General features: G+C 39.1%; 1 pseudogene; it reads left to right on the top strand.

The window, feature by feature from the left end:
• The first annotated feature begins 8,827 nt into the window (after positions 1–8,827).
• LOC139737535 (uncharacterized) overlaps positions 8,828–23,415 on the top strand; it is a 50,517-nt pseudogene continuing 35,929 nt past the window's right edge.

The following is a 23,415-nucleotide window of genomic DNA, read 5'->3' as shown; positions in this document are numbered from 1 at the left end:
CCAATGGCAAGCTATCGGTTTTTACTCTCACTAGAACAGTATATTGCTAATGTTCGTCTCCAGTTTTAATAGGCGTAAGTTTGTAAAATGACCACAAAGTGTTCATTAAACTTCGAGATATTTGTTTTGCGCCATGTGATACTTGAACAATGTAATAAAATATTTTGCAAGAGCTTACTTATGTCTGCCGATACATCTGCTGTAGTTTGTTTTTTTGCGTTTTGTATTTTTACTTCTGCATTATGTCGCGATCAGGCCTTGTGAGATAAATAGGCTCCTACGAAACCTGAATGTGAGAGTGATATAGAACAAGTGACAATTTAGCGGTTTGCTTCGACTATGTCTCCTTCACTTCTTTACACTAAACAGCTCAAAAGATGAAAAATAATGACAATATACTAGCCTGGACGTGAGCGGAATTCGTTTGTGTAAGAGTGTGTATGTGAGAGTATGTACATGTGTATATCTGCGTATAGAAGTATATGTTTATACCAAAAGTGGGTTCGTGCGTGTGTGTGTGTGTGTGTGATAACTTCTTTGGGCGAAACAATGTAGGATTAAACTGTTTAAGGGCTTTGCAGCATTGTTGGAACCCCCTTATAATGATAGATAACATAATAATAATAATAATAATAATAATAATAATGATAATAATAATGAATAATAAAAATAATTTACCATAGGCTTACTAGGCTCTTAGCTGGTTTATCATTCCTCTGAACAGACAAATTACGCCACTGCACTTGAATCAAACTCAGAATGAGAGTGCTTTAATCTTTTTAAAACATAATTCAATAAACATTCTTCAAATCTGCAGTTTGGATTTGATAATTCGATAAATACAGTTTGCTCTGGCTAGGTTATCATTCAAAACCTCTTCATACGCTTATCTGTGACGAAATCGCTCTCATTACTTCAAACATTTTATCTCTGCCATTTTTACCTCTGCCATTTTTACCTCTGCCATTTTTACCTCTACCATTTCTACCTCTGCCATATTTACCCCTGCCATTTTTACCTCTGCCATTTTTACCCCTGCCATTTTTACCTCTGCCATTTTACCTCTGCCATTTTTACCTCTGCCATTTTTACCTCTGCCATTTTTACCTCTGCCATTTTTACCTCTGCCATTTTTACCTCTGCCATTTTTACCTCTGCCATTTTTACCCCTGCCATTTTTACCTCTGCCATTTTTACCTCTGCCATTTTTACCTCTGCCATTTTTACCTCTGCCATTTTTACCTGGCACCGCAATGTTAGTAGAATTCCACATCAGTAAAAGTTTGGGGAAAGCGGACAATCCATTTAAAAGTTTTGAATTTTAAAAGTATCTGCACTGTCACTGCCGGATGAGAAGACTACTATAGTGTGAGATGTCACATGCGTAGAACGATACAAATACAATGTAAGGAAAATATAAAGAGAATTCTACAAAATTTTATTTTTTGAAAAATGTGCTTATTTCTTCGACATGTCAGTGACTTATATTAAGGATATTATTCTTCCTGCCTTCTGACAGAGACACGTCAAGTGTTCTTTATTCTGTAAGAAAAGTGAAAATATGTTGAATTTTCTTTTCATTTTCTTTATATCGTTCTACACATGACAGTGACATCACAAGCTGTATTAGTGTTCTCATCTAGCAGTGAGCGAGCAGAAACCTAAAAAAATTCATAACTTTTGAACGGATTGTCTGATTTTCCTCAAACTCCCACTGATGTGTTCTGCTAATATTGGTGTATTCACTCAAGCCACATGTCACATGTCTGTCAAGTTGAACTTTTCCCTTAAATAAACAGCCATCTTTCATTAAAAAAGAACAAATGAGCCATTATTCTAATCCTGGCCTCTTCTGTAGATGTTCAAGAGGGCAGGAGGAGTGCGAAATAAGAACCAACAACATGTCCCTTTTGGTGACTAGTAAATTGATATATTAACTCGTATATTTCAAGTAGAATCGGAACTTTAATCATATTGTTTAAATCATCAAACACCTGCTGAAATACATTTGACTTCAGTGATGACGGCAAAGACAGCGGCGTCGATGACAAAATTCACATTGGAGTTTCGTCTAAATACAAAATTCAACTAAATTTAGCAATTGCTTTAAAACGACCCTTAAAGATTAACACCATTAGCTATGAGGAAAAGAAGATTTTGATTACATCTGCATTTCGCCTTCTCAACAAACTCGAATCCTTAAAAGAGAATTTAGTATTTTTTATTAATAATCCTGAATTCTTTTAAGATGTCTAGTGTGTATGCAAGGTATGTGAAACAAGCCGCCGTAAGTTCTTTTCTGCTGTCTAGCAATCAGTTTTTCGTCAAAGATCAGAAACTTCAAGTATTATAATTTGCATTAAAGAAAATATAAAAGAAAATAACTACGAGAAATTTGGCTTAAAATGAGAAATTGGAGGCAACTATACAGTTCTCTTGTCACCATTTCTATTGATCATATGAAATGACATCATAATTCTATCATAATTTACCACAACAAATCATTTAATGGGACTATAAAGGCATGTTTATTATAAGCAATTCCCCAATTCATGGGACATTATCTGAAATGGTTATAAGACATTGATAGTTCAGTAATAAGAGTTTGATTTCATAGATCATATGAGGCATATAATACATTCATTCTTTGCTAAAAGTTGGTTGCTGTTAGATACTCAAATTCCAATAGCCTTTTTTTCAAGAGTATTTTTTGGTTTAGTCAGGTTTCGTAATTTATGCTTTGAAAATATCATTAGCATTCATACTTAGTCAACACTAACCAATTATATTTGTCATACCTCTTTTTAAAAATTTTGTATTCCATCTGAAACTATAAAGAAACTTTGTAAATGTAACATTGTTCACAGTAGAATTGGTTATATGATGTTTCATAAAATTATTTGCTAATTATCTTTTTTCCAGCATTATTTACTTCCGATAAAATTATTGAGGGTCCAACATCGAAATGCTTCAAATGATTACCACTGGTTTGATTCCGATGTGTTGAAATTGATGGAGTTATTCACCAGCTCTAAGCTATCCTTTCAAAGTCTGACACTCGTTTGCCCATGAACACTGTTACAATTAAATTCCGATGTCACTATCATTGTAACTCTGTGATTCTATTGGTTGAATGAACTCATTTTCACTACTTTCACTGTCACTTTCAGTATCGGGCTCTGATTCATAGGTCATGTAAGTCATGGTGCCTAACAAGATGTCCCCAAGCTGATGCGGAATCATCTCGCCATCCTGTCAGTGTCTGATATTCATTTGCGCATGAGTTCTGAACCAAATGAAATTAATCAAGATTAGACCATGCATATGTTACACAATATACACATACACACACACACACACACACGCACACACATCTATTATATATATATATATATATATATATATATATATATATATATGTAAAGTGGCGTACGGTGGGTCGAAACATGGGGGGAACCATAAAGTAATTTTGACGGACTGTATGCTTGTGCGTGTGTGCGTGAGCAATAATGGGACTACAATACACCACGGAATGTGATACATTCAACAACGCAGTCATTGAGGAACATTGTAAGTTTTCCTTACATGGATTATGGAATTACGGTGCGAAACGATCGACAAATTATAATACTGTCAGCAACAATAAAATGCGAGCGAGCGAAGCGAGCGAGCTTGAAAAGTTTGATATTCTACAGTTCCAAAACTGGAGTTTTAATTGTAGCTATATATTTCGCTTTGGAAATAAATGGGGGCGCATCGGGCGCAACTGCTGGCAATTATTGGCAGCAACATTAGGAGAATGGCATAACGATTCAATGCGAGCGAGCGAAGCGAGCAAGCTTGAACATTTTGACATTCTACAGTTCCAAAACTAGGGTTTGTAGCTATATCTTTCACTTTGGAAATAATTGGGGCGGCGCATCGGGCGCAACTGCTGGCAATTACTGGCAGCAACATTAGGAGAATGGCATAACGATTCAATGCGAGCGAGCAAAGCAAGCGAGCTTGAGAATTTTGACATTTTACAGTCCAAAAACTCCCGTTTGTAGCTATATCTTTCGCTTTTGAAATTAAGGGGGGGCATCGGGCGCAACTGCTGGCAATTACTGGCAGCAACGTTAGGAGAGTGGCATAACGATTCAATGCGAGCGAGCGAAGCGAGCGAGCTTGAAAATTTTGACATGTTAAAGTCCCAAAACTCCCGTTTGTAACTATACCTTTCGCTTTGGAAATTAAGGGGGGGGGGCATCGGGCGCAACTGCTGGCAATTACTGGCAGCAACATTAGGAGAGTGGCATAACTATTCAATGCGAGCGAGCGAAGCAAGCGAGCTTGAAAATTTTGACATTTTACAGTCCCAAAACTCCCGTTTGTAGCTATATTTATCCTTTGCTTTGGAAATTAAGGGGTGGGGGCATCGGGCGCAACTACTGGCAGTTACTTTCAGCAACATTAGGAGAATGGCATAACGATTCAATGCGAGCGAGTGAAGCGAGCGAGCTTGAAAATTTTGACATTCTAGAGTCCAACAACTGCCGTCGTAGCTATGTTTTTCGCTGTAGAAATTAAGGGGTAGGCGCACCGGGCTCAGCTGTTGGATGCGAGCGAGCGAAGCGAGCGAACTTGAAAATTTTGACATTTTACAGTCCAAAAGCTGCCGTTTGTAGCCATATTTTTTCCCTTTTATTCACATATATACATATTTGTTTTATTTTCTTTGTTTATTCATTTATTTTTATCATTATTATTATTATTTTGTTGGGTTTTTTTTTTTTGGGGGGGGGGGCTTTTTGGGGGGGCAAAAATGCGTTTTGCCCCCCCCCCACTTTTTGGATTGGGGGGGGGGCGGCCCCCCCCCCCCCCCCCACTTCCGGCGCCTATGCCTATAAGGCACTAGTGGTATTGCAGCCAGTAAATGCGTGGAGTCCTGGAAATTATGTACATACAAGGGCTGAATCATGAAATGGGACAGCTGAGGTGATGGATAAACTGAAAATACTTTGCTGTGCTTTGCATGGTAACAGAAGAATTTGGAGGTGAATGCTCTGCGATTCTTGACAATACAGTCTAAGTACGGTAAAATGATTTATGTCACAAAGGCAAAAACTTTTGATCGGGCTTCTCAGAGACGTCTCTGAACAGCATGTCCTCCATAGCAATTATCAAACTAAGAATATGGAAGCTAGCAACGGACCAAAATGAAGATCATGGATAGACGAAGGATGAAGATCTAATGTGACCTCTGTTGACTTCACCTCGAGGGAGGTGATGCCGCATCAGCTTGTGGACTTTCTGAAAGGCACCATGGCTGATGTATCAAAGCCCGATACTGGCATAGAAGCAGTGACAGGAGCAAAAATGAAATCATTAAACCAATACACTCATAAAATAACGCTGATGGTGACATTGGAATTCGATTCAGAGCTCAAAAGAATTTCAGACTTTGAAAGGATGGCAAAGTGATTCGTTGTCATCCCACGAGTTCGACATCCACGAATTATACAGCTAATGAGTCGTACAGCCCATGACATCGACAGCAGGCAAATAAGGCCCATGAGTCCGACCGTATACAAACAAGGCCCGCAAGTTTGACACTAGGTATAACAAGGTCCACGAGTTTGACACTTTTCTAAGCAGCAACCCCCCCCCCCCAAAAAAAAAAAAAAACCTCGCAAGTTAAAAACGATCCACGAGTTCGATATTCACATCGCAGGGCCGTAAATGTGTTTTTCTCGTGGGTCTTGTTTATTACGTGTCAAACTCGTGGGCCTGGCTTGCCTGGTGTGAGACTCAAGGGTGTGGAACTCATGGGCTGTAGGACTCACAGGCTGTATAACTCGCGGGCTCTATGACTCATGGGTTGTATGATTCGTGGGTGTCGAACTCGTGAAGTGCACCCGGTGAATCAGCGTCAGCTTCTGGACATCCATAAGGCACCATGGCTGATCTAACAAAAGTATTGACTTTAAGTTAAATGTCTACAGAAGATGCCTGAATTAAGACGATGCCTTATTTGTTTTGTCTTTTTGTCAAACAAGGTTATTTATCTAATATCCAGACTTATGGATATTTAGATGTTTTAGCGTGAGAACTTGCAAAAAAAAAACACAACTGCATGGACTTTTAAGTTTGTTAACCTCATGTATGCCAACTTCATTGTCGATGACCTGCAAGTCCATATTCCCAAATTTTCGAAATAAAATGAAAATGATGTTAATATAATCATTACTATCGAGGAATTGTACATCGTGATTGAATCGTGACTCGAACTCGGGTCCTCTGATCGGGAGTCGAAAGTTTTACCCACTATGCCACAGAACCGCCAAGAACCCACAAGTTAGCATTCCCTAGTTAAAAAAAAACACATTAAAGGGATTGTACAGTTTTGGTTGAGACCTAATTTAAAGTTTCTAACATTTTTTGGCTGAGATGATGAGAAACCTTTTATGAAATATGAAAGAGCATGTAATTCTATGAGGAATTCAACGTTTATTTGATGAAAATTGGTTTTGAAATGGCTGAGATATCCAAAAAAGAGCAATTCCAATAAGTGTGGGACCCACACTTTATTACGATCGCTTTGCTTTACTTTGTTTTTGGATGTTTCAGTCATTCCAAACCCGATTTTCATCAAATAAACTTTGAATTCCTCTTAAAATGGTATGCTCTGTACTATATCATAAGTGTTTTCTTGGTATCTCGAAAAAATTCAAAAGCCCAATTTTCATCTCCACCAATACTGTACTATCCCTTTAAAGTAATTTAGGCCTATAAAAGTCCATTTCTCTATCATGCATCATGTATAGTGTCATTTCGGTGACAAGTTCAATGTGGATGCAATTTCTGAAGAAAATAGAGGTAAAATCATGTCAAAATATTATCCACGCCTGATACAGTATCTAGAAATGTGCCAGTGAGTGCAGCGTAGTTGAGATAAGTGTTTTAATTGTGAAACTAGTTATAAGCATTTATCTAAAGGGGAAATCCAGTCCAAATAAAAGTAAGTCCAATAAGAAAAAGTAAAATATTACGAGTTCAATGGTAAAATTGTGATCGAAATCGCACGAAAAATATGGAAGTCATATGACATTTTGAAGTTTCACTATTTTTTGAGGAAATAGTTCTTGAACGGTGAATATGAATATGCAAATGACAAAGTGAGCATGTCATCCCCTGACATCTTCCCATGTAGTTTGTACATAAAATTTTGACATTTCCAGTTTTTCATTCAAACGCAATTATGCTCGAGGCTCAAATCATGATATATCTTACATCACTATTACCAAGTTATGCAACTAGGAATAACATCATTTGTCAGACTTCAATGACTGAAACATTGAATTTTCTTTATTTTTTGTACACGATCGATGGAAAGTTGTGAGGTTATGACATGGTCAGGTTACTCATTTGCATATTCTTATCCATTGTACAAGAAACGTTTAGCTGAAATTAGCAAAAAAAATAGTAACTTCCTTATTTTTCATCAGATTACAGTCAAATTCTTACCATTGAACTCGTAAGATTTTACTCTTTTTTTTATCAGACTAACTTATTTTTAGACTGGATTTCCCCTTTAAGCAGGATTTGAGTTTATTGCAAAGACATAAAATGCCAGCAGAATTGAAAATTCATTATCTTGTTTTCCTTTACTGTAAATTTATCGCCACGATCAATCAATTGAAAATGAGATTTGTAAACGAATTCCTGCTATGTCGTATTCTAGTCTTTGACGTCGTCTTCATCTTCGATGTCGTGACCAACGTCATCATCAAAAAGAACCATAGTCATCTTTTATTTCTCATTTTAAGGCAACTTTTATTCAATCAGGTGATTGCTGATTGGAAAAATTGATTAAAGTTGTGAATTTACATGATAAAAAGGATTCGTTGTAACTCATTTTTGATACTGGACATCAAAAATGGCATTTCGGAGGCAAATTTGGACACCGCGCATGCGCACTTGAATGTCTACAGAAGAAGATCGGATGTCAATTAGGCCAAAATCTTTTGTTTCATAAAAAGGGATATTCATTTAATATCCAGACCAAATTTCAAGTCATTTAACAAATTTTTCACAAAAATATACAAACTTAAAGGGTGAAACTTGAAAAATTGAACAAATTTTGTAAAATTTTGTTGAATTTTGTCGACATCGTTGCCCATTTCGTTGTCGATGACGACAAACTGAGGGCTTATATTGCCAAACTTTGCTTTGCATCATATTTTCCATCTTCCGAGGAATCTAGAAATACCAAAATCTTTGGTTATTAATGAAAAATAAAGGCATGGGGACCACTTTATTAGGATAATACCCAAATGTTATTCCCCCGTATTCGCGAAAAGGTCGTTCCGGAAGTGACGTCACAAAACGTCACGGGGCGGGTCTTGGGACCCAACTTTTTTTTTGTTAACATCACTTTTCTGACTCTCCAGACCAAGGGCTACATGGAAACACCAATGAATGTTAGGTGCAGAGGGGGTGCACGTTGACCCCCACTAGCCCATGGCCTATGTCTTAGTTCGGTGGTCGATTGTCGCGAAAAGACAGAACTGATGGTGTGAAAAATTACAAGCCGGACGAACTACGCCCTCTTGCGCCTATAAAATATTTTGGTACGGTTACGGCCGGAGTACGGTACTCTCGCTCTATGCATGAAGGACTTGAGGCCCTTCGTTACGGACTCTCAGTGCGCGGTGTGGCGGGAAAATTGACATGCATACCTATGCATGTGTACACAATGTTCTGGCCAGGATTTTGCACTGCGCGCTCTTAGATTGACGATCGTACGATGACATGCATACCTGGACCCGCATCCATCCCCTAGTAGTAGAGCCGTGCCTGCTGTAGCTGTGATGCGATGGACACCTGTGGCTGTGACTTAGTCTCTAGACTGCCAGATAATTAGCTCAACTAGATATTCGAACAGTACAATTTCACGGGATTCAATCGCATGATAACTTTTATTCACGACATTCCGAGGACCGTGCGGTCCGTCCGAAGGTAACTAAAAGATTACAACCATTGTTAACTTTTTGTCGTTGATACATAAGATAGACACCTATGTTATGTTACACTGTTTTGTTAGTGTTAATTAGCCTTAGGCCCTTACGTCCACGTGTTTTAGGCCCTAGCCTTACTATATACTACACACTGTCTGCTCAATGAATGCATTGCTATCCTGCTATTAAAAGCTAACGTTAGGCTAACGTTAGATCTAATTTTATACGGCAAACGGACAGTGTGGCTACATAGATCCTTCTAAAAACGTAAAATTGACTTGATTGGCAAGTTGTAACGTTAGACAGAATAGACTAGATTTCTACTCTAACAGCCTACGTTAGAAGTTTAGAATTTCATCAATCACTTTTGCTTTGTAATGTTAAAACTGTGTAGGCCCTACTGTGTAACCGGGCGGCGTTAGGCGTTAATAGGGAGCTTTAGATTTTGACGCGCGGACGTTTGAGCCGACGCTTGCGCTGGACGTTCTCCTCTCCCTGCGTCGTGTGGAAAAGTAGCTTTAGATTACGCTGGGACGCAACGTATAAAAAATAAAATCGCGCCCCCATGATCAGTGCATGAAGAAGCTCTTTACGTCGCCAACTGTGCGGACGTGAAAATAGCCCAGTACGCGGAGTAAACAACTCAGGCGATGCAAGCTAAAAATAGATTGACTTGTAATACGCGCGCTACTGCCCAAGCTCAGAACATGTTTTTTTCCTTTGAACGTCCGTGCGTCTAAAATCTAAAGCTCCCTATTGTAGATGTCTAGCGTTAACAGTTAACGTTGTTAGCGCCCGACCAGATGCTGCAGTGTAGTACGCGCTAAATTTACTTACAGCGACTGGACTGAGCTGTGTATAGTTATTAGATGTAAACGTTAGATGTCTAACTGTTAGACAGAAAGATCTGTCTGTCCAGAGGACTCTTTTAATTTGCCATTAACACTGTCCTCTCGGAGGGGATCCGTGAAGCCAGACGCAGTCTCCGCGGAACATTCCCCGACGGACAGATACAGACCGATCTTTCGGTCAATTAGATGTCATGCTCATAGAAAGGTTTCACCCGTCAATGAATGAATGTGACAAATAACAAAGAGGTCAAACAATAAGTTGTTACGTTAAGTGGTTACTGATGTAGAATCTAGATTACAAATATCTTAGAGTCTACACCCGTCTTCGTTGCGTTGGTAAAGCATGTAATTACGTGCACTTCACACGTAATTAGCAATACTATTAACAGTTGTTATAGCATAGCATGAGACCTATTGAGTATAGGCAATAGAGCCTTAGACTCTTGGGTGCTCCGGGTGTTAGTTTAAAGTAACGTAAGAGTGTTTTATAGACTCTAACGTTAGGTGTAAAACTAACGTCAACAGTTAGCGCCCTAAATCTACTTGAGTTACCCGCACCTTGTCATAGGTAAAATGTTTATGCATCAGTTGCATGTTTGAATCACACTTCGTCACTGAAATTCTATGATATCCCACTGGCAAAATTGTGAAATCGGCCCCACGGTAGGGTTAGGTAGGGTTGTATTTATGGTTAAATTGGCCGTTAAATTAGTGGAGGGACATTCAAGAGTCCTTCCGAGAATACAAAATTGAAGATAAAAGAAAAAAACGGGAGAAAGGGAGGACGAAAGATGCTATTGCTACATTGTATGCTGTGGAAATCGGCCCCACCGCTGTATTAATCTCTCGTAAACGCCGTTTGGTGGGGCCGCATTCACAAGTATTATGCTGTGGAAGAAAGCTTCACCGCAGTGCTTATATACGAATGTAGGCCTACCGATGAACGCCACACAGTGGGGCTGACGGGTATAAACAGACGAGCCGCCGTAGTAATTTAATAGTCAGGACACGCAGTGATGATGGGGCCTATTTCAAGAGTATGCCAATCCCACTCACATACAGGAAAAATAGATAGAATAGAACCACAAGTCAGTTGATCGATAACAAAAATTTGCAGCTATCGTCCGCAAACGCGAAGGATGCGGAATGGTTGTGCGCTAAGGAAGGGGCCCGCAACTCGTCACCTGCGCTCCCATAGACAAGCACATAAAAGACGTGTGCGGGTGACCGTGATGCTCCCATAGACAAGCATGCATCTACAAGCACGTAAAAGATGCGTGCGGGTGACCGTGATACTTTCACACTTATTCCAAATAGAAACCATCTTTAAATTTCAGATTTTCACGGAAAACTGTTCAGTTTCACCACAGTTTGCTTGGTTGTGGTATCCCTGCCAAGTTTCAAGCCTACTGAAGACAGTCCCAGGCATAATTTTTTGTCCAGGGCCCTTGTAACAATTTTAAGCAGGGTGACGGTACGTACTCGGGGGGGCTGACGAGGTGTGGGCACCTTACTATACAGCGCAACTAAGAGCGTCAAAATAATACCCCACGCATTCGAAGCACTTATCCTTAAGCGTGTATTTCTAGATTCTACCATAAATCACATTTTTGTAATGTGCTCTTGTGAATTCAGAGTAGGTATTTTCTTTACATGTGAGTAATTTCAAGCAAATTTTGACATATTCTAAGTTTCTATAATTGATAGAAAAACATTAGGGTGTCGATATGAAACACCCAACCATAGATAGGTTCTAATTGCATTCAGATCGCTGATGATAGTTACTGTAATGTGTAAACTTCTTTCCTAAACATGATAGAGGTCTATTGCATGTATGCACTTGCAGCAAGAGCTTTCACACTTGGCAAGCATTCACACGCTTGTCAAGGATGGCTAGCCATGTATTTAGTAAATTTTCAATGCATTGGTAATTTTATCAGTGGCATGAAAAGGGATAGATATCTTTATGGCTAAAATTTGTCCACCATTCTACAAAACGATGCACAGGTCTCCGTTTGTCAGTTTGGAATAGGGTGTATGCAGTTACAGTAACTGGAAAATAGCCTAAACCCACTTGACTGTGCCGCGTACCTGTACGTTACACAGGTCCATAATTACCTTGTGCATGCACAATTCTTGACCGAAAAATCAGTCTGTATCTGGTCGTTGGAGATGTGTTCCGCAAAGACTGCATCTGGCTTCACAAAATTCCCTGGAGGAGAGCTGTGTAAGTCAAAAAATGATAAAAGATTTTTCTGTCTAGCACAATTCCTACTGACACACTCAGACCTGTGCATCACTTGTATTCAGTCAGACCGCAGCACCCGATAATTCGCTCGTATTTATTCAACTCGTATGCAAGCCCGCTCGAGGCTTGCATACGTAATGAGCTGCGTAAGGGGATTTTGTCCTTGTGCTTTCGGCAACAAAAATACACCTTATATTTACAAATTTGGTATCAAATTCAAGGAAAATATGTAAGCTATCGTCACATGTTACTCAAATTATTGTAAATGAAAAATATCATAGCGTAATTTGAGCTTGAAAAATGATGAAAAAAGTAATTCGCGCAGTACATGTTCAAGACGTCAAAAGAATACCAAATTCACCTTGCGTCTCGAAAATGCATTACTGTATACGCTATAATTTTCGCGTACATAAATTTTCGCGAATTGCCGCTGTCACACATTTTCGCCAGTGGTTAAATTCGCGATTGGGGGACCAGAGAAAATATGAAGTGGCAAAGAAAGTGTGAATTTTCAACTTACTAGCAAATAAGAATGATAGTAGTTATACACTGCATGAAAAAAAATTACCAAACTCTGCTAACTAGTAAGTTAGAATTCAACATTTTTGAAGTGGTTATAAGTCCATCGCGCTAGATTTCTGACGAGTGGTCCCCTTGCGATAATGGATTGGCTCTCTACAGTATTCGTAAAGTAGACGTGGACATGCTATATGTACGTAAACAAGCTTAGCCAGTACAGTACTGAAAGTATGTTCGGTAAGCCATGACATGGTATACTGCTAGTACTGAAATTTTCGTATCATCAAGGCAAGGGATTCATTTTGGAAGGTAATATTTTCGCGTGTTGTTAAATTCGCGAATAGCTCCCGACTCGCGAAATTCGCGAAAATAAAACCCCCGCGAAATATATAGCGTATACAGTACTTGGTAGTCCATCTCTTAATCTTTGTATCCATGAAAATATCTTGACAATTTGTTGCTTAATCCGGTCAGGAACCAGTAAAATATACATCGATGTCAGGGCTGGTCAGCTTGAAACCGTGCGATCTCAAGAGTAAGCTCTCTCATTGGACAGCGCTTACATTCAGTGCTTGCATTATGTCATTACGCTGCTACGGTTTCATGCCACGTGCGTGCATAGCGCATGCTTGCATAGACACGCGTGTAGATTTCCGTGTTTTGGACAGAATCTAGAAGTAGTGATACAGCGCGCGATGAATGCAAGCACTGTCCAATGAGAGAGCTCTTTCGTGCCACTGTACACTTTGTATGGAGCATACTTCCAGCTTAGGAGTGAATTTTACAGACATTTCAAAACGGAAAAACTAGTATAAATCATGCTTGCGTCTCCTTGACTCCAATATATGATGAGCATCTAAGTTTCCTCTCTACGAAAAAGCCAAAATCAGAAACAACAGTTTCTTAATCCGGTCAGGAACCAAAAACGAACTTTAGACGACAAAATCTTCTGTGAAAAGCAGGTAAAATTTATGCAAATTCAACTGATTATATCGTCATGATAAGAACCGATATTATACGCAAATTTAGTATCAAAATAAAGATCAAAGTCTGGAGAACAATTTACCGTGACTTGTAGCCATGATGAATGTATGTGCAAGTAGCTACACTGTGAAAACCATAGCCCTGTCAAACTCTCGCAAAATCTCGCACGACAAGACACCTTTTGAAGGTAAAGATTGTCAACGAGAGTGCTGAATAAATCTTTCCGGATCGGCTCATTAGCATACGTGCAGCGGTCTGACTGTATTGCCCACGTGCAAAGTGATCTGGTTAGCATTGTACTCGCTTGTGTGTCGCGACTACAGTCTTGCCATATGTTGTATGATATATATGAGTCATTTCCCTCATTACCGGTATCTGATTTAGGGAGGAGGAACAATGAATGATACATTGCTGAAAAAAGTCACAGACAGCATTGGGCTTATGCAGAAAAACCTCGAATGCTCAATTTGGTAAGTGGAAACTACTTTATAGTCAAATCTGAACACATATAATTTTTGTTTATGCTGCTCTCCATGTTTGGCCTTTTACAGGGTCAAAGGTAGCCACCTTCTTATATTTCTTGTGTGTGCTCTACACCGTATCATGCACATTTCTTTAATGATTTTCTTCTAAACTTGCATGGAGGTGCATCATGGTGGAACTTAGTCCCTGTATTGTTTTTAATGAAGTTGCCCTCATTGTTCCACTGTTTATAGGGTCAAGGGTCATATTATTCAATATGTCTTGTGTGGGGCCTGTGGGGCTTCAAATTTGATGTGGAAGTGTGTATCCTATAGAATAAAAATCTAGCCTCCTGTTACTTATGGTGGTAGCATTCTCACTTGTTTGATCTTGAAACACAAAATGATTGATTTTCTAAGATCTCTTGTCTGCACTTTGCTGGACTTCTCAAATGAGAGGTTTGTCATAGTCAATCTGAGCCCCCTGTGATTTTTGGTAATGCTGCCCCCAATGTTTCGTCTTGTACGAGATTAAGCGCAGCCACCATGTATATTTCTTCTGTGTGCTCTTCATTCCAAAGCACATTTCTTGATGGGTATTTGTCAAAATGCAAAACTGCTTGATGGTGAAATTTAGGCCACTATATTGTTTCTGATACATTGTAATGCTGCCCCCAGTGTTCTGATCTTTATAATTATGGTGTAAGGTACAATTTTGGTGGGTGTCTTGTGTGTGCCATACAAGTGGCGTTTTGTGACAGATGTTGTTGAAATTTTGTACTCGGTCATATGATGGTCAGCTCTAGACCCCTGTTGTTTTTGGTGCTGCTGCCCTCAGTTTTCCGTACTACAATGTATGTAGGGTCAGAGGTCATATTTGGGTTGCTGACTTTAATTAATGTTGTAAGTGTAAATTCAAATGCATAATGTCATATGAGCCCCATTTTGTGATGTGAGATGTGAGCTGATTGGTCATATCTTCCTAATTGAACATCTTCGTTTGTGTCACGCATAAAGTTCAATTATCTGCAATTTCAACTCGGCCAAAATATTTCGTATATGCATGGATGTGGACAAATGTGGGCTTATTTACGCCTTGAATTCAAGTAAGGCAATTTTCAGCTCCTGCAATTTTGACTCATGTGGAGTTAACATTGCGTAAGCTTGTTTAGAACAAAAGACAAACAAGATTTAGATCTCCCATACAAAACTGACCACTTAGCATTAGAGCTTTTACTTTGTTGATCAAGACCAAACAAATTTATAATATAATGGTCTTAAGTGCATGAACAAAAGTGACAGTTTGAATAAGTTTGGTTTCTTCTTTTGGAACTTTTCAAATGGTCAATGCTCTATATCAAATGATTACACACACACACACACACACACACACACAGATGAACATAACAATAAGCCGTTTGCTCCTGATTTCATGAGAGCCTTTTTTCACAGTTTGTAATGCAAAGTCATGCAGAGATGCTAACTGTTACTTTTTGTAGTATTTTGTTCTCTCTTTTTTTTGCCGAAAAACTCCAGGTTTCATGGAAAATACTGTTTTCCTAAATTGTATAATTGCTACACATGTCTACTGCAGGAAAAGTAAAGATACAAAGGCCTTTTCTGCCTTGAAAATACTGCAATGCTGTCAGCAAGGTTGGCATTCCTGGTCATGTTTGTGTAAAGGCATTTCAATTATCAGGTACAGGAGGAAAAACATACATGTATGATTATAGTATGGGTCTAGGGCAAATACCCCCTGGGCAATTTCCCCAGACCCTTCCCCTGTCCCTAATCCTACTCCCAAACCTAATCCTAATCCTAACCCTAATCTTTACTCTAACCTTATCACTAACCAGTATTAAGTGGGGGGGGGGGGGGGGGATTGCCTTTGTACGAATATGTACAGTTGAACCTCTCTTATCCGGCCTCCCTTTATCCGGATCTCTCTATTATACGGACGCAATCTCGCCGTGATTTATTTTTTTTAATAATAATTACGGGAGGAAAGGGGGATTCCCAACTCCTTGAGAACTCCTACACAAACACACATGAATTACATGTACTTGATACATTTCTTAATAATTATTTAGGTAAATCATCCCAAGAATTTATAAAAGAAAATGATTTCATTCTTGCAAACACGAACCTCTATTTTGGGGTCTGTTACTGAGTGTAACAATGAAAAGGTTGCAGTATACACATTACTACATGTGGTACTAAAATGGGCTACATCAGTACATGGTAAATTATATGTACATGCATAAAGCATTGAGTCTCCCGTATCCGGCCAAATCCCTTATCCGGATGAGCCCCGGTCCCTACTTGTCCGGATACGAGAGGTTCAACTGTATAAACAATTTGTATTTGTATTCCAAATCAGTTGATTTACTTTTCAGTTACATTATATGGGACTCCTTTGGCGCATTTACGTACAATATATAGTGTGATTAGTTTTTGATGTAAAATCATACTTTGAAATAGAGTTGTATTTGTAGTAAACATATATTGTAATGAGGCTCATATTGGGGTTTTGTTGTTGTTGTTGTTTAATGTGAAGAATGATTGTATTGTATCCTGTGTATTGTTTGTACACTTACATCAGTGGCATGCAATTCAGCCTCAGGGCTGCTAAGTATCATTCTTGTTCTGATTCAATACTGTACGAGCTGAAATTTTCGCGTACAGATATTTTCGCGAATTTGCTACTTGGAGGACATTTTCACGTGTTGTTAATTTCGCAGTTGTGAGAGTCTAACTGAACTTATTATTTGCACATTGTTATTTTCGCGGTTCAAAGGCGATTCGCGAAATTCGCGAAAATAAAAGCATCACGAAAATTTCAGCTCGTACAGTAAGCCAATACACGTATCTATCCATCTACATATCTAAATGGATTATATGTTTGTCGTGTAACAGCAAATGCCTGTTTCAACTTTCAAGCATTTATTCAATTCTATAGCCTCGACTTGCTTCAAGATCCTGTTTGCACAAAATGTGATCACCAATTTTGCAAGTGAGTCAAACCCCTTAACTCTTTGTTATGAAGATGTTGCTGCACATACTTATCCATATTTTAATGATAATAAAAAGTGTTCTTTTGCTTTGTGGGAATAAATTGATGTAGTACCTTGTATGCAACTGATTATTTTAATGTACCATGTGCAATTCAGTATTGTCACATAATGCCTTTGTCTTCTGCACCGTTGAAAACAGAATATTGATGAAAACAGATGTAAGATCTTCATTATGTGTCATATCATCTGTATATGAGTATGATGTGTATCATCATAATGTATTAATGTAATGAAAATTGAAAACTGTTTCATATTTATATTGTGACATGCTATTTTTGTTTGCTCTTTTTTTTTTACCTCAATTTTCAGCTTCTGCGTTCTTGCCCTCCTTCAGAGTTCAAGAAAATCTTCAGCTCCTTGTCCTCTATGTAAGGTTGCCATAACCAAAAGGTCAGTATACACCTGTGATTATTCAGGTAAAGAAATGCAGAGTTATATATCGTCGCTAGGGTGACAAGACCTGGTATCTGAAATTTTGGTCAAAATGACTTTTTCGGGTTAATGGTCAAATAATCAATTAAGTGATGTCCTGTCCAAATCCAAACTGTCTTACCCCAAAAATGAAGCCACCGCGGCATGTCAAAGGAAGGGCTATCCCATTCGCTATAGTGTTTTGGCTGCCATGTTTTTTTGGCTCTCCTGAACATTTGACATTTTGTAGAATATGAGGTCTTGTTGCCCCAGCGACGATATGCTGTTGTTTGAATTGTTTGGTGATGCATACCAAAATGTACACATACCGTAATTTGTCAGTGAATTAAATGGGTCAGATAAGGAGTCTGTGCCTTGCGATCACTGAAAAGGTCAAGTGTTTTTGTTTGTTTGTTTTTTTCTAAGTAGTTAAATCCCCCACCCACACATAGCGTGTATGGAGGTTGAAAGGACTCACTCAGAGATCGGGTGGCCGTGCAGTAGGATGGTCGGGCAGGCTGGCAGTCATTCTGTTTGTCCGTTGCAAAGTCTTGTGGCTCGAACTTCTCTCTCATTTTTGAGCCATTGACCTAGAATTTGGCATAAGTGACCACTGTCATAGGTAGATATTCAAGACACCTTTTTCATCTGTATGGAGTAATGCATTACCATGGTCATGGCGAATTTTCATAAAAATCGTGGGAAATATTGTGGCTTGAGCTACTCTTTCATTTTTTGTGCAATTGACCTAAAATTTGGTATGTGTTACCTCTATCATACGTAGATGTGCAAGATGTCAAAATATGCACATGTAGATTAACCTCAAAAACATTGTGCATTCTACAGTTTAGATATATTCAACACATCTTGTATTCCTATTTTGATAATAGTGCTCACTGCATGATTTGTGCTTAAAATTATCATTAATCTTCTTAAAGGGATGATATAGTACTGGTTGAGGTGAGGATTCAGCTTTTAATGGTTTGCAAGATATTTAGAAACCACTCTGAAATGTGAAAGAGCATACAATTCTAAGGGGAATTGAAAGTTTATTTGATGAAAATCAGTTTTGAAATGACTGGAATATCCAATAAACATGGTAAAACAAAGCAATCCTACTAAAAGTTGTGGCCCATTGCATTTTATTAGGATAGCTTTGTATGGATATTGGGTAAAATAGTTAAGGGCAAGTCTGCCTTCATATAAATGTGGATTGTTTTCATTTTTACAACCAGTTTTTTTTTTTATCACAAAGAATTTTCGAACATGTTCAAAATATCTCCCAAAACTTACCATTCGCTGCGTTCACCACTCACAGTTAGATACTCCCGTTACGTATCTTTGGAAAGGTTAGCTTAACATTTCGGATACAAAAATACATGTACACCTTTTTATGCCTCCGCCAACGAAGTGGCCGGAGGCATTATGTTTTCAGGTCGTACGTCCGTCCGTACGTCCGTCCCGTTTGGTTTTGTTGATATCTCAAGAACCGTGTGGTGGTTTTACAACTGTACATCAAACTTGGTATGAGGGTATATCCTAGGGGGATAATACTTCGTTTGGATTTTAGGGTCACGGGGTCAAAGGTCACAGATTATTTTGTGGAAAAAAAAGGTTAAAATTTCATGTTTTTCTCCATATCTCGCAAATGGTTCAAGGTATCTTCATGGAACTTAGTATATATGCATGTACCGATGGGCAGTGATTATTAGCTCACCTGAGCCGAAGGCTCAAGTGAGCTATTGCGATCGCTCTTCGTCCGGCGTGCGTCGTGCGTAAACTTTTTACATTTTCATCTTCTTCTTGAGAACCCCATGACCGATTTTCACCAAACTTGGCCGGTAGCATCCCTAGGGGGATAGGATCTCAGTTTGTTCAAATGGGCACCATAGCCCACCTAAAATTAAGTAATCTTTAAAAATCTTCTTCTCTAGAACCAGAAGTGATAGGGTTTAGTTGATACTATGAGTAAGTACATTGATGACTGTAGTTTCAGGTTTGTTCATGGGGGAATCAGGGGTGCCCCCCTTGGGACCCAGGGGAGGGGGGTGAGGAGGGGTCCTAATGGGGCGTAAATTGTACATTTTCATCTTCACTTTGAGATCACCCTGTCTGATTTTCACCAAACTTGGTAGGTAGCATCCCTAGGGGGATAGGATCTCAATTTGTTCAAATGGGCACCATGGCCCACCTGGGGGGCCCCAGGGGGCCCAAACCCCCTAAAATCAAGGAATCTTTAAAATCTTCTCTAGAACCAGAAGTGATAGGGCTTAGATAATACTATGAGTTAGTACATTGATGGCTGTAGTTTCAAGTTTGTTCATGGGGTTGGCGGAATCAGGGGTGCCCCCCCCCCCCCCCCCCCCCCTTTGGACCCAGGAGAGGAGATGGGGAGAAGTCCTACAGTTGTAATGGAGCCTGAATTGTACATGTTTATCTTCTTGAAAACCTCATGATGAATTTTGACCAAACTTAGCAGGTAGCATCCCTAGGGGGATAGACTCTCAATTCCTTCAAATGGGCACCATGTCCCTCTTGGGGGCCCCTAGGGGGCCCCCTAGGGGGCTCACCCCCCCCCCCCCCCCACATTCAGGAATATTTAAAATCTTCTACTCTAGAACCAGAAATGATAAAGCAAAGTTAATACCATGAGTTTGTACATTGATGACTTTAGTTCCAAGTTTGTTCATTGCAGATCCAGGGCTGCCTGCCCTCCCCCCCCCCCCCCCCCCACCCTGGAGTTGGGGGGGGGGGGATCCATATGCAGACCTAAGTTTCCAATGTTCTCAGGTAAGAGTGTGCAAGAATGCATGGAAGGTGAAATTGCGATACTCAGGTGAGCGCGTGACCCCCGGGTCTCTTGTCTGGGGAAGTTGAGGGTCATGGGTCAAAGGTCAGGGGGTCAAAGGTCAAGGTCAACTCCTCAAAATATCACTACAGTTAAACTTGCCTAAGTCGACGTCGCATATGTCGAATAATCGCACAAGTCGATGATTCGTTGATAGGTACTATAACGCAAGAAGTCACGCGAGATTTTGGTTTTGTAACGAGACCTGGTGAAAGGACGACGTAGCCCCTGCCGAGTGTAGCAATCTATGCCTTATATTTAGCGGAGTCTTTTCGCGAATCGAATCACGATTTCACGAATGGTTGATTTGCGACCGAGGTCACCAAAAACGCACGCCGGGCCACCAAAAAAGCCGGATGTTTGCCTTCAGTTTTGGAAATGAACAGCGGTAACAATCGGCTCCATAAGATGCTGAAATAATGTTAGATGTTTGCTCTTAATTTTGGAAATGAACAGCAGTAACAATCGGCTCCATAAGATGCTAGAATAAATGTTAGTTGTTTGCTCTTAATTTTGGAAATGAATAACGGTAATATTCGACTGCGTATAATACTATAATAAATGTCGGATGTTTGCTTATACTTTTGGAAATAAATAATGGTAAGATTCAGTTCCGTACGGTGCTGAAATTAATGTCAGATATTTGATTTTGCGTTAGGAAATGAATAAGGATGATATTCAGCTCCGTTAGATCCTAGAATGAATGTCGGTTGCTTGTTTTTACATTTGAAAATGATTAACGGTAACATTTGGCTCCGGAAGGTGTTAAAATACTTGTAAATGATGGATGATTGCTTTTACAATCAGAAATAAATAACGGTAACTTTCGGCTCTTTACGATGCTAAAACAAATGTCGGATGTTTACAAATGTCTGCAAATGCTCCCACTCTTTCATTTCAAACGTAAATTTTGACCACCTATATAGGCATCAATTCAATAATAATCTATAAGCCTATTTGCTAAATCTTAGAACTCAGAATAACGGTATAAGATAATTAAATTTTCTGTCCATTTATTTTAGACGTGGGTACCGTCCTGTACCACTTCAGTAATACTTAATATTTATTTTTCTATGTTTAGTAGGACCGATTTAGTTTTGCTTGGTTTTTTTTTTACGGGCCACCAAAATATAAAAATCAATCACTTTGGTGGCCCAATCGGGCCACCAAAATATAAAATTAGTGTGGAGCCCTGGCCTGCATCAATGTGGATAAAGTGTCTTGCTGAACGGCAAATATCGGGCACACCGCTCCAGCTCTCATCTCCAGAGTAGACAACATACATGTACATTATACATGTACAACGTGTGGTGTAACTGTAAGTCGATTTTTTTTCGACTTACGCACAAGTCGAAAATCGCCTAAGTCGATGTGTTTTGCTCAGTCCCGAGAAGATCGACTTATGCGAGTTTAACTGTACTTTCCTTATATTTATGCAATGCCTGAAGGATTTTTTTTTAAAAACTTGATGTATGCATGTATTACCCAATATATATTCTGTGGGGAAGTTTCTTGCCAAAAGGTCAAAGGTCAAAAGGTCAAAGGTCAAGTGAAAGTGCTAAATTGCACTTTTTCCTCCATATCTCGAAAGTAACTCAAGGTATCATCATTAAACTTACATATTTATGCTTGTTCTACCTAACAGTGATTCTCTTTGGAACTGTGAGGTCAAAGGCCAGGTTTAGATAATACTATTTTACCATTTGATACTGAAATTATACTTTTTCTCAATACCTTGAAAATTACTCAATGCATAAACTTATAAAAGAGTCAAAAGTCAAGTAAAAATCATCAGTTCCCCAAATACCTGCACTCTGACGTTCTAATCATTCATCCAATTGAACCTAGTTCTAGGAAAGTGAACATTCAGCACATTTGTGGCAAACCTGTCATTTTAATATTTTGCCAATTGTGTGAAACTGTAATCACACATTGTCAAGACATTGTACTATAGACCTATTAGGAGAACCATGCTTTATGGCGGAGGCATACCAGTCGCCGTAGCGACATTTCTAGTTTTTTCATGTCTTAGCCATTAAAGAATATCAATTCGAATTGTAGCTTTTGTGATAACATTTAGGCATCAATAGCGAAGGCTATAGCTTCTAAATATTCCAATGCTGTTTCTTCATGGCCCTCTGAAAGAGACTTTATGAACTTGCGGCGCGTCACCTTGATTGCGTTCTGTTTGGCACTAGCAGATGTTAGTCTCTGCTTGCACGCAACAGTAATTCAGACAATTATTCACGGTGAAGTAACATTTTCTGGTTTTGAAATGGTGCGTGATTTTGCCCATTGTTTAGTTCATTTAAAAAAAAAAAAGAAGTTGTCGTTATATCCGCACAAATTTGTCTTTGTTTGTCTTTGTTTGTCTTTGTTTTTCTTTGTTCTTAGGCCCAAAAATGATCTCGCAATAACCAGAACTCCAAATCTCCATAGGCTAATACGCAAATTTATTTGGGACCGGACGATTTATCTCGTTATAAGCGGATTCTTGTATCTGATCTCGTTATAACGGGACTCCCCTGTAGTCAATATCAAATACATTGTATGATGCCCATCTTCATCTTTCTTCTGACAGGAGCCTGACCAAGAATGAACAGCTGGATAAAATTGTCAGAGGTGTTCGTGCTGTCATGGAGGCAGTGGAGGAAGATACTGGTCTAAGATGTAAGTTGGGAGTTGATGCTGCAGTCTAACTTTATGCCAATGAACTGAACCATTTCATTTGAAGTATCCAAATGAAACTTTGCATATTTTATGTATACGGTGGCTGAAGCTATGCCTGTTAACTCTTTGGTGCACACACTCAGGTCTTACGTCTTAGGTCAAGGTCAAATGCTTAAATTGCACAATTTCCCCTATAATCTGTAGTGCCTGAATATTTTATCGTCATTTTTCTGTGTATGTGTAATCAAATTAAGATTATCTAGGGAAAGTTTTAGGCCATGCAGTCAAAGGTCAGGAGAAAATGCTAAAATTTTTCTTTTTCCTCAATATCTTGGGAATGCTAAGGTATC

This window comes from Diadema antillarum, unplaced genomic scaffold, assembly GCF_040938485.1.
Source record: "Diadema antillarum isolate AM-2024a unplaced genomic scaffold, OU_Dant_1.0 seq00000695_RagTag, whole genome shotgun sequence".
NCBI lineage: Eukaryota > Metazoa > Echinodermata > Echinoidea > Diadematoida > Diadematidae > Diadema > Diadema antillarum.
The sequence above is the reverse complement of the archived record's forward strand: the minus strand, read 5'-3'. Positions and strand labels throughout refer to the sequence as shown.